General features: G+C 50.4%; 1 long non-coding RNA gene across 1 annotated transcript; it reads right to left on the minus strand.

Moving 5' to 3' along the window:
• Positions 1–705: 705 nt before the first annotated feature.
• LOC137754770 (uncharacterized) lies at positions 706–10,451 on the minus strand. Its single transcript, XR_011071922.1, has 4 exons — positions 9,856–10,451; positions 9,203–9,303; positions 7,438–7,509; positions 706–907 (listed from the first exon to the last, which is right to left on the minus strand). It is a non-coding gene; the product is annotated as an uncharacterized lncRNA (long non-coding RNA).
• Positions 10,452–11,392: the final 941 nt, after the last annotated feature.

An 11,392-nucleotide genomic window follows, 5' to 3' on the forward strand; every position in this document is an offset into this window, starting at 1 on the left:
ACAAGAATCCATAAATCACAGAGCTGTTTCTCCCTGAAGACTGTTTTCCACTCTCTTGGACACTAGGTCAACAGGTACAAAGTTTCCAAAAGTTAGAAGACAAGACTATATCACCTTGAGAAAGAGTGAGGTTGACAAACGGAGCCATAATCCTCTCTTTGGTTGAATTTGACTCTGGAAAGAATTCTTTAATTTCTGATGTAATATTTGGATGTAGTTTTTAAATAATCTTAATAATATGTCACTGATTCCTTTCTCCTGCTCAGAAACAAAAATCACCAAGCGTTAAGATAAGAATCAGACTCTCATAATGGAGCAGTCACAATGCAGTTTGGTTTTAAGAAATTCTGTTAACTTGGTACTCATCAGTAAATGTAATAATTTGGTGATTTCTGGGCAATACAGATGTTGAACATACTGCCATCTGAGCAGGACATATAAGATCTTAGAAGTGGTCTTGAGTGGCATTATCAATGCCATGAAAAATGGCTTTATCTCATCATTCTTTTCAAAACTCCTTGTGGGAACCTTTTCCTTCCACAGCTAGACTATCTTAGGGTGGAAAAGTGGGGTCTTGAACTTGCCGTCCTTGTCTTTGCATAGGATGCTGAGAAGTATTCTCAGTGAACGAGATTGGATCATAGTCACAATTTTTAGTATTTCCCTCAACTCTATATTGGGTAGGACAGAGATCCAGAATAATAGTAATTTAAACAAGACAGCAATTTATTTCTTTTCCATCTAAAAGTCCAGAGACAAGTAGTCCAGTGCTAGGAAGGTGGTTCTTCTGTATTAGCTTGTCCAGAAACCCAGGCTCTTTCTGTCTTGCTGTTCTGCCACCCTTAAGACTTGCCCTCATCTGCATGCTCCAAGCTGGCTCACCAAGACGTGAGGTTCCAGGCAGTAGCTGGAGGAAAGTGGGTGGAAAAGCATGTCCCTATAAGGACCTGAAAGTCATACTTCAGCTCACATCCCTTTGGCCAGACATTGTTGCATGACCACATCTAGCTGAAAGGAAGGATGGGAAACGTAGTTTTTATTCTGAGGGGTCATGTATCCAGCTAAGAATTGGGAATACAATTACTGTGAGAGAGAAGGGGAAAGGGATATTGGGGGGCAATAGCTGGCATTGCCAAAATGCTGGTGAAAGTTCAGGAAACAGATAGGAATTGGCTTTCAAGAACAACTTCTTTCATCCTTGGAGGAGTGCCTTTCCTGATGCTCCCTCAGTGGTGATTGCCAAACAATCCTTTCAATGCATATCATGCTTCACAAAATGATCACTTAAGCAAGGAATCTTTTTTTCCTGAAGCACGGGCTTTAAGTGATAAAGCTAAAAGTTATCAAATGCTTTTCTCTGATATATGAACCACACATATGCTAAGAGTGTTTGGACTCTGCACATCATTGATTTTAACCAACTTCACACACATGGGTCACCTCTCTTTTGAAAAGAGAGATGAGATAAAACTATTTCTTCAAGTCATTGGTTATGCCACTTGAGACCAGTTCTAAGATCTCAAGCAGCTTGTTCAGATGCCAATATGTTCACTACCTGTGATAGTCCAAACCTAAACTTAGAAGAGCAAAAAAGCTACAATTTTAATGAAGAGTATAAGATAGAAGGATTTATTAAAACCAAACTATTTTCTCATAATGCATGCCATTGATACTATGTGATGCCCAACACTGTCATTTGATGAAGGAAATTTGCCAAAAGCTGGTTCCTCATGCTCTCTGAGAAAAATGTGTGTCATTAATAACACAGCTGTTTTACAAGCTTCTCAGATAGTGTTACTTGTATCTGTGTTTTACTAAGAGGAATGCAATTTTAAATGCTGCCTACGTAGTTTTGTTTTTCTTCCTGCCTTTAGTGGGGAAAAAAAAATCCATCAGTTTTGTCCTGGAAAGCTTATTTTACTTCTGCTCCGGACAAAAAAAAAAAAAAAAAAAGGCTCTAATGGTTTACCAGAAAGGTCACTGTGCTTTGTTTGAAAATGATGTGAAAGCCTTGATGGCTTTATGCCACTATTTGACAAAGTTTCATAACACACAACACGCTGGGGATTATGATGGGACGGATAGCCAGTCCGATGAAGTCCAGTGTCGGTATTCAACATCATACTATTTACACTTTTCTTTCTCAGTTGCTTGTGTGAAATCATCATACATGTCTGAATTCTTAGAGATTTACATTTTTTTTGGAACCAGAATCTTCACTATTTACTTTTGTAACACTGTTCTCAGTTGTAGTATTTGGGTTACTATTTTCATCACTTTTCTTCAGCTTTAATAAGCCACTTTTGAACCGCTAACTTACTTGAGTTGAGGACACTACACATCACAAATTCATAACCAAAAACCCATAAAGGGTATTAAAAACATATTGCCTGAGACAAACTGCCAAGATTGATCAACCAAATTCAAACCTTGTATCGTGTACAATGTTGAAGAATGTGGCAGTTACTAAGAACATAATGGGATTGCAGTGAAAATCTTAATTTTGCAATTCAAATTTATGAGTAAAATAATTCCATCCTTTCTTCCTTGGAAACCTCCAACACCTATGGACCACTGATGGGGAAAACACAGGTTATATCCTCAAGGAACCCCAATCTTGTGGGAGAGACACAGTCCCTGTCCTCGGGGAGCCCTAAGTCTGAACAAGGAGACGTACTCCTACCTTTAATGGGAGGGATACTGCTTTCTCCCCCAGTGCGAAGAGGGAGGCAGGTCACATCTCAGACATGCAGACTGGTGATATCAAGACTGGTCTTCGGACAATGGACAGGAAGAGCCTGGAAGGCTTGAGGAAAAGAGGACTGTGGTCCTTTGCAGAGAGAAGACCACTAGGAAGGGTCCTGGGACAGAGCTGATGGGTCCCGTGGAAGTGGGCCTGGCTCAGACGTGGATGTCCACTCTGATGATGGGTGCCCAAGTCCCTGATCCATTGTCTCCACAGCGGCTGATAGCAGCTGACAAGCAGTGAAGGGACAGGGAAAGACAGGAGACGGAAAGATACACACAGAGAGACAGATATGGAGAGAATCAGCCAGAGATGCCAGGAGAAGATCTGAGCTAGAGAGACACCGAATAGATAGAAGCAGAAGACCAAAATGAAGGCAGAAGCAGAGACGTCCCTACCCTCAGCCCTGCCTCACCCCGGCGCCCCGGCGCCCCGCTGGCCTACTCCATTTCCATCTTCCTGCCTCTGAGCTCCCATCCAGGCTTTGGCACCACCTCACTAGGTGTCAGATGCAAACCAGAACCAAGATTCACATGTCCTAGGTCACTGGGGAGGACGCTGTCTGGGAAGGAAGGAGAGCGAGAGTGGACATAGCTCCCATCTACCATGTGGTACAGGCAGGAGCAGGTGGGTGAGGCAGGGGGGACCTGGACTTTGTTCACCTCTGTGTGCCTAGGGCCTGGCACAGTGCTGGTCCCAACAGGCCTCTCAGTAGTGGCTGTTGACTGACTGAATGGGTAGTTCCCAGTCAGTATAGAGGATGGGCTATAGCATAGTGCTGAGAGCCTGGATTCAAATCTCTTCTGCAACTGCCTACCTGTGTGACCCTGAGCAAGTTACTTGACTTCTCTGAGCCTCAGTTTCCTCATCTGTAAATGAGGATAAGGATGTTAACAGAACCTACATCATAGGATTGTTGGAGCCATTCAGTGAGCTACTATCTGGCATACAGAAAATGCCAAGTAACTCTTAGCCTGTATCATGGGGGTGCATCATGAGTAGCATGTTTCTGTGTCTGTTACATGCATGTGTGTGTGCTCGGTGGGGATGTGGTGTGTTTGGGGGGTTGCTTCTGGGCTGGGTGACAGTGTGGGAGGCGGGTAGTGTAGTGCGATGCGAAGAGGGCTAACTCTGTGGCCAGAGTCACAGCTTCCCCACTTCCTCGCTGGGGGGTCCCCAGCAAGGGGCTTCCCCTCACCTACAGGATGGGTATAAAACCTTCCTTGGGGGGTTGTCAGTGAGGAGGAGCAAAGTGCCACTTGAGACACGATTGAGGACTGTAATTCTTCCCAGTGTTGTACATGGTCTAGTGGCTGTGTTGATTTGCAAGTAAGGGACACGGGAGGTGACAAAAAGAAGACTGATCAGGCTGTTGGAGCACGTGGGTCCCTCTGAGCTTTAGGAAGGGGGTTTGGGGCAATGCCTTGACCCTTCTGGGTCTCAGGTCCTCCATCTTAATGGAGGTATTAAGACTGACCTCCCAGAGCTGTCGTGAGGATTAGATGGGATGACGTGTGTGGTGCAGTCAGCTCACGGTAGTTCCTCAGTGGAGGGAGGGAGATGGCACCGCTAGAGTACTTTCCAGCTGGTGCCTGTGGTCCGTTTCCAGCCATGTGATGCTGTGATTTTTAGCCTACATGCACACAGATGAAGTATATGTGTTTGTGCAAATAGCCACTTCTTCACACTGTGGGGAGTGCCCCCTGGCATCCATCCTGGGTCTCTTGGACCTGTTGAGAATAGTGGTTAAGCCTGTGAGCTCTGGAGCCAGGCTGCCTGAGTCTGAATCCCAGCTCAGCCATGTCCTAGCTTTGTGACTTCAGGCAACTGACTTAGCCTCTCTGTGCCTCCATTTCCTCTCCTGAAATTGGAGACAATAATAGCACCCACCTCAGAGGGTTTTGTGAGGAGAACATTAGTTCAAATGTGTGCTTATGGCATAGCCTGGTACAGACGTTTGCTGTTATTCCCACGTCGAGCTGGGCCTGAGGGTTTTGCTCTGCTGCACAATTCCCGTGCCTTTCCCGGCCAACAGATAACTCATCCCCTGGAACAGTCCTTTCCAAGCTCTGACCAGTCTCCCTCAGGCAGGAGTTCCTAGAAGGGTGCAACCTGGGGCAACGTGGCCAGTGCAAGCTGCGAAAATAATCACGCTTCCAGGGAGGCCCCAGGAGGGACAGACATTTTGGAAAGTGAATGTTTACGAAGCTCAGCTCCGGGGCGGGGGGCAGCGCAGGGCGGGAGAAGAAGGAGCCTCTCTCTCCTCTCCCTTCTCATCCCCCCTCCCACGGAAACTCAGAACAGCCAAGGGACCTGAGGGGGTGGTGGGAGTGGTCTTTGGCAGGGTCAGAGGTCTGACACTCTGAGGTTCAAATCTCGTATCTCACTGTTCCTTCCTGCCCTTGCCCTGCCAGTGACATCAGGAGGAGAGACTGCAAAGGGGCAGGAAGGCAGGGGCGGTGTGATGGGAGTGAGGGAAGAAAGCGGCTGTCAGAGATGTAGGGGACTGCTGCGCCCAAAGTAAGCAGGAGGCCATGTGCACATGCAAAGGGGAGTATATCTGAGTGTGTGAATGAGTGTGTGTGAGAGAGACCCACGCGAGTTGGTGGGTACAGGTGAGTGCATGTGTGCGTGCCTGAGTGTCTGACTGGGAAGAGAACTGTAGACCAAGCTCACCAGCAGGGACTTTTTCAGTCCAGACTCCTATTTTACAGATGAGGAAACTGAGGCTCAGCAGTGGGAAGTGAAAAAAGGCCCAAAGTCACTAGGCAAGTCAGGTCCTAGACCCTGGTCTCTAGACAATGAATCCAGGGCTGAGAGGGAGATGGGGGAAGGTGGGGGGCAGCAGACACATTTGGAAAGGAGAGGATTGGAAACTTTTCTAACTCCAGCCCTTCCCCTCCAGCTCCTCTCCACCCCCAGCTGTTTCTTCAGGCTGGAGAAGGAGGCAGGACAGGGCTGCCCAGGAGAGGAAGGAGAGGAGGAGGGGGCCGGAGGCAGCTTTGCAGGGTGCGGGCGCCCTGTGGGAAGGGTCCAGGCACCGGCCCCCTCCTTTCCTGCAGACGCGGACTCCCCAGCTCAGCCGGGCCGTGTCGTCCTTGGGGCCCTCGGCAGTGGCAGCAGCCTCGCTCTAGCTCTCTTGCCAGACCCAGCCTCCAATGTGGGGAGGGCCCTCCAGAAAGAGCTTGGGGGGCTTCCCAGCTTGGCAAAGCTGAGCCCTAAAATGGAGGAGAGGAGCCGCCTAAGCCCACCAAAGTCCTGGCCTTCCCCTACCTGCCCCTCCTGTTTCCCCACCTGGGAGATGGGAGAAAGGACAAGAAATTCGATCTGTGATGTGCGAGGTGGAGTCTGGGGGAGTCCTTTAAGCCTCTCCTCCCAGCACTGGCGGAGCAGGGCCTCACTGCTGTCTTGCACGGGGCCTCCCTCCCCCTCCTCCAGAGCCCCCTGCCTGGGAGGGGCTCCCTCTGCCCTTCGTTTGGGGGAGGACGGGAAAGAGGGTCCACGCCGGCGAGGACGCTACAACCAGAGCAGACACTCCCGATGACTCACAGGCCCGGAACGCCTTGAGGAGAGGCAGCCGCAGCGGGACAGCCCCCTGTTCAGCTGGGGCAGCTGGAGAGGACCCAGGACCTGGGGGGCGGGGAGGCGAGGGGAAGGCGGAAGGTCAAGAGGCAGAGCCCAGGAGAGGCTGCAGCCTGGAGCCAGGATTGAAGGAAAGGTCACTGAGAGGTGCCTGAGGGAGGGGAGACAATGTGCCTCTCCACTGCCATCCTGGCCATAAATCCCACTCTCTACAAGCAGGAGCGATGAAGGCTCCATAGAACAGAAGACGCCCCCACCTGGCCTTCAGGAAACTCCCTTTCTTGAGAACTGTTTGAGAAGAGGAACATGTCCTGCCCAATCCCTTCCTGGGTCTGAGAATTATACCTCCAGTCCTGAGGAAGCAGGGGGATGGCTTCAGTGACCTCCCTTGCTTCTTGCCCACTCCAACTTGCTTCACCGTCATGTTCCCCTCCATTTACGGGCCTCTTGTTTGGGAGGGGAAACTGAGGCCCAGAGTGGTCTGGGGACACAGGGAATACAACTGCTCCCCCAGGTCTGCCTGACCTGGCAGAGTTCTGGGCTCAAGGGGCCTGTGTCCTTCTGCTCTTCCTCTCGCCAGCAGAAGATGCAGCTAAAGACTTCAGTCTACGTGGCAGGCAGAGGGGGGCCTGCAAGGGAGAGGAGCTGGGAATGAGGTCAGCGGGTTGGATAGGCCAGGCCGTGGCTGTGAAGGCATCTGGGCTGCAGCAGTCTGGAAGGTAGGGGCCTCTGGGCCAGGCCACTCCCAGACCCAACCCGCCGTCCACCCGCCCACCATGGCCTCTTTCCCGTCTCCTGCTCCTCCCCTCTCTGCAGCCCACACTCCGCCCAGGCCAGATGGTTCACATCAAGCATCTTCCATGTGGCAGTTCCACCCTGCCCACCATGCTCCCTTCCCCCTCTAGCCACATGGCTCAGTGTAGAGTTGGGGAGCAACTCTCTTGCCCTGCCCCCCAACCCCAGGTCTGGGTGGGATCCCCGTATCATATCCCTGTATCATGTTAACCTACCCCCCAATCCCAGCTGCTTCCCTGGCCCCTCCAGCTCCTGCCCCCCACGCTCCCCCCCCCCCCCGCCACCGCCTTCTTGAAGTATAGCAGAGATCTTACCTCTAATCCCTGAATCTCAGCTGTGTGACTTTAAGTAGGTCACTTCCCTTCTCTGGGCCTTGGTTTTCTCCTCTGTGCAAAGAAGGGAGGACAGGGCAGAATGAGCTCAAAGTTTCCTTCCAACTGAACATCTATTGTTCTATGATATTCCCACCTTGAAACTATAAGGTTCTGGATCTAGTGGAAGTTGAACACCAACTTTGGAGGGGTCATCTGGTCTACCTCTTTGCCTGTGCCCAAGCCATATTTTCTTGTTGACCCGAGATCCACAAATCTCACTCACTTACCTTGCACCTCCTCCTCCTCCCACGGGCCCCAGCCTTCTAACTTGAGTTCTTCTGCTGTCAAGGTGTCGGTTCTCTGGACAAGTCCTTGGCAAAAGGCTCACTACCATACCTTACTCAAAAGCAGTAACAGGCTCTCTATGGCCCCCAAATTGATTATGAATTTCTCTCCTTGAATTCCAAGCCTCTAGAAGTTGGCCCCAGCCTATCTTTTATAGCCTTCTCTTCCACATTTCCTCTGCCCAAGGTGCGTTCTCTCTCTCTCTGTATGTGTGTGTGTCAGCCTTCCTAGGTTTGGGGATGCCTTCCCTCCCATTCCAACCTTGCATTTCAAACCCTCCCAGGCCCAGCTCAAAAGCACACACTCCTCCAGGAAACCTCCCTTGTCTCCCATTGGCATCCTCATCATCCCTTGCAGCTCTCTGGAGGCTTCCATTTACCTTGCTGGATAAGGAGGTCTTATTACTACCCTATTTCACAGATTGGGAAATGAGGTTTAGAGAAATGAGGTAACTTACTCAAAATCACACAGCCAGTGCTGCCTCGGGTGAGAGGCATTTTGGGGTTTATTTTATTCCCCTTCCTGACTCTGAACTCTCTGAGGGCAGAAGCTGTTGTCCCAGAGCTCTCCCCAATGCAAGGCTGGCCCCAGGAGGTCTGCAGTAACCATTCACTGAATAGAATTGACTAGAGTGTCTGCAATAGGCACCAATCTCAGGATCTTCTTCCCTAAACAGGGTCCCCGTCCAGCCTCCTCTCTTCCGGGGTACCATACCATTCAGTCTCTCTGGTCAGAAGAACAGGAGTCATCCCTGCTCTTCACCACCACACTCCCTCATCCAATCTAATCCCAATGCCTATAAATTCTGCCTTCCAAACCCCTCTTGAATCCATCCCTTTCTCTATCTTTATCCTCTTCCACCTGGTCCAGACTTTCATCAGCTCTCACCTGGGCACCTGCTGTAGACACTTTCCATCACAGCCATCTTTCAGTACCTGCTCCCCTGAGTGACCATGGTGACCTTTGACAAGTGCAGACCTGATTGTGACCCTCCCTGTTTCAGACCCTCTACTGGGGCCCAAAGCTGTAAGGACAAAGACTAAAACTCCTGATGTGGCTTCTTTGGCCTGCCTGGCCTTTGCTTCCTGTGCTCCAGCCACACTGTCTTTCTCTGGATTTTACTAGTATCTAGAACTTGACATGCTCCCTCCTGCCTGGGATGCCTGCCACTCAGAGCTCTGTGTTCCTTTCCTTCCTAACCTTTACAGTTGCAATTACATGTTTATTTACATGACTTCATTCATGTCTGTCTCTACTAGACATAAGCACTGGGCACTCAGTGCCTAGCAAAGTGCCTGGCATATAAGGATGCTAAATGAATGATTCTGGATCCTTCCTGTGTCCAAGCCAGACTCTGTCCAAAGGGGTGCTCTGCCCAGAGGTGGTGCAATTGAGCAGAGTGGGATCCACCCCTGCTCACCTTCCCATCCAGGAAACTCCAGAATCCCAGGTTTGCCCAGAGGAAGAACTGGTGGCTGATGTAGACGAGGAAAGACACCAGATATCTGTGGCTGAGGATTACTTGTGGGAAGATGGGAGTGGAGGTGAAGGAAGAAGATCAGGATTTGGACAGGTGCCTCCGGCTCACACAGGCTGCCCCTGCATTCTTTTTTTTTTTTTTTTTTTTCAAATCCAAGCGTCAAAGAAACCTTTGCATCTAGCCCCTGAACACTTCAACCAGACAGCCGGTGGTGATGCAAGCCTTACCCCCCTTGATCCCCCCCACTCCTAGACCGCTGAAGCTCTCTCCTCTGGTGGAGTGCATGCCCGCAGGAGACAGCCGCCACCCCCCAGGAATGGATGGAGCACCAGAGATGCCAGAAGAGAATATGAGAGAAAAAAGAGGGAGGGAGAAGGAGTGTGTGGTGGAGGGGTGGGCCAATGGGACAGAGGCAGAGGAGAGAAAGAAAAGAACTAAGAAAAAGAAGAAAAATATGTGAAGAGGAAAAAAGTTAAAAGGTGGGGGGAGATAAAGGAATAGAAAAAAGAAAAGAAGCAGGGGATGGGATAAAACAAGGGCAGAAGTGAACCAAGCCAGAAAGGGGAAAATAACAATTCAATTGATTCACTCACTCAGCCTTTAACAAGAATTGACTCTGCCTTCAGACACTGCAAATGGGTCCAGTGATCTGATGATGACCTTGACAGGTCCCTGCCTGGGGAGCTCACACTTCAGCAGGAAAGATGGGCTTTGACCCCTCACTTGTGATCACAAGAGTGGACACTAGGACTGTGGCCCCCAAGCCTGACAACATCCCCATCCAGCACATTATTCTCAGTTGGGACCTGGTTGCAACCTGGTGGGGCTGGAGTGGGCCTGGGGAGCCCTAATGTCACCTAAGGACCACGCCCCACCCCTTCTCTCCCAGCTTGTCCCAGCTCCTTCCCTGGTTCCTCTGCCCCAATTTCCCCCTCTTGGCCTGGGGGGTCCTGGAGAATGTGACGGGATCTGCAGGACTCGAAATACAGCTTTCTCTTTAAGAGCATGGACTGAGGGTTCGCTCTAGAAGAAAATGAAGTGAAGGCAGGGACTGGATGTGGATATTTGAGAAGAGGAAGATCGAAAAAGTCACCCTGAAAAAGAGCTCCAGAGAAGGAAGGATAGAGAAAGAAGCAGAGTCCCATGAGAAAGAAAGAGGAGGGAGGCCAGGGACAAAAAGACAGACAAGAGTTGGGTGCGGGAATGTAAGAAAAGAAAGAAAAAGAGAAGGAAGGAGGGAGGGAGGATGAGGCATCTTACAAGCTCTCCTCCCCTCAGAGCTAAACTCCTCCTCTGAGTTGTCTGCACTCTGACCCCATTTCCTGGCCTCCCACTCACTCCTCAGCCGGCTCCAGTCCGGGTTCCTCGTCCATCACTCCACCAACACAGCTCACACTTAGGGCACCAATCACTGCCATGTTGCTTAATCCAGTGACCATTTTACTCCCTATCATACTATGTCTCTCTGCAACATATAACTCTCCCTCCTGCTAGAACAATCTTCCCCCTGCATACATGACGCCCTCAATCCTCTCCTCCTTGCCCTCCTGCTTCTCCCACTCTTGTCCTATCTCCTGTGCAGGCTCCTCCTTCCCTTCCCAACCCTTAAACCCTGAGGGTCCTCAAGGCTCAGTCCTAGCCCTTCATATCTCCTCCCTCCATACTTTCTCGGGAGATAGCTCCATCCACACCATCACCCTATGGAGGCAGGTGTCCCACATTTGTCTCTCCTCTGGACTCCAGACTCAGATACCTAAGGGTTCCCTCCATGTGTCTGACTGGGTGTCTCACAGGCACCTAACACTCAACACGGACAAACTTAATTCATCATCTTCCCTCTAAACCTGGAAAGGATGAAGAGATGAAGGGAAATCTCAGGCCAAAGGACTTGGGTTGAGGCTGAGGCATAGAAAGCTGTGCCTGGAATCTAAGGACCAAAAGACCCAGAAAGTGCAATGCTGAGGAAAAGGAAGAAGAGAGAACCCCCCCACTCCTGGGGTCTGTCCCCAGCTCTGTCTGCAGGGATCCTCAATACGAACCGTGCGGGCTCCATGATGGGGACACATGGAGACCAAGTTCTTTACTGCAGCCTCACTCTTACACCCCCTCCCCTTCTCTGTCCTCAACCCC

Source organism: Eschrichtius robustus, chromosome 20, assembly GCF_028021215.1.
Source record: "Eschrichtius robustus isolate mEscRob2 chromosome 20, mEscRob2.pri, whole genome shotgun sequence".
NCBI lineage: Eukaryota > Metazoa > Chordata > Mammalia > Artiodactyla > Eschrichtiidae > Eschrichtius > Eschrichtius robustus.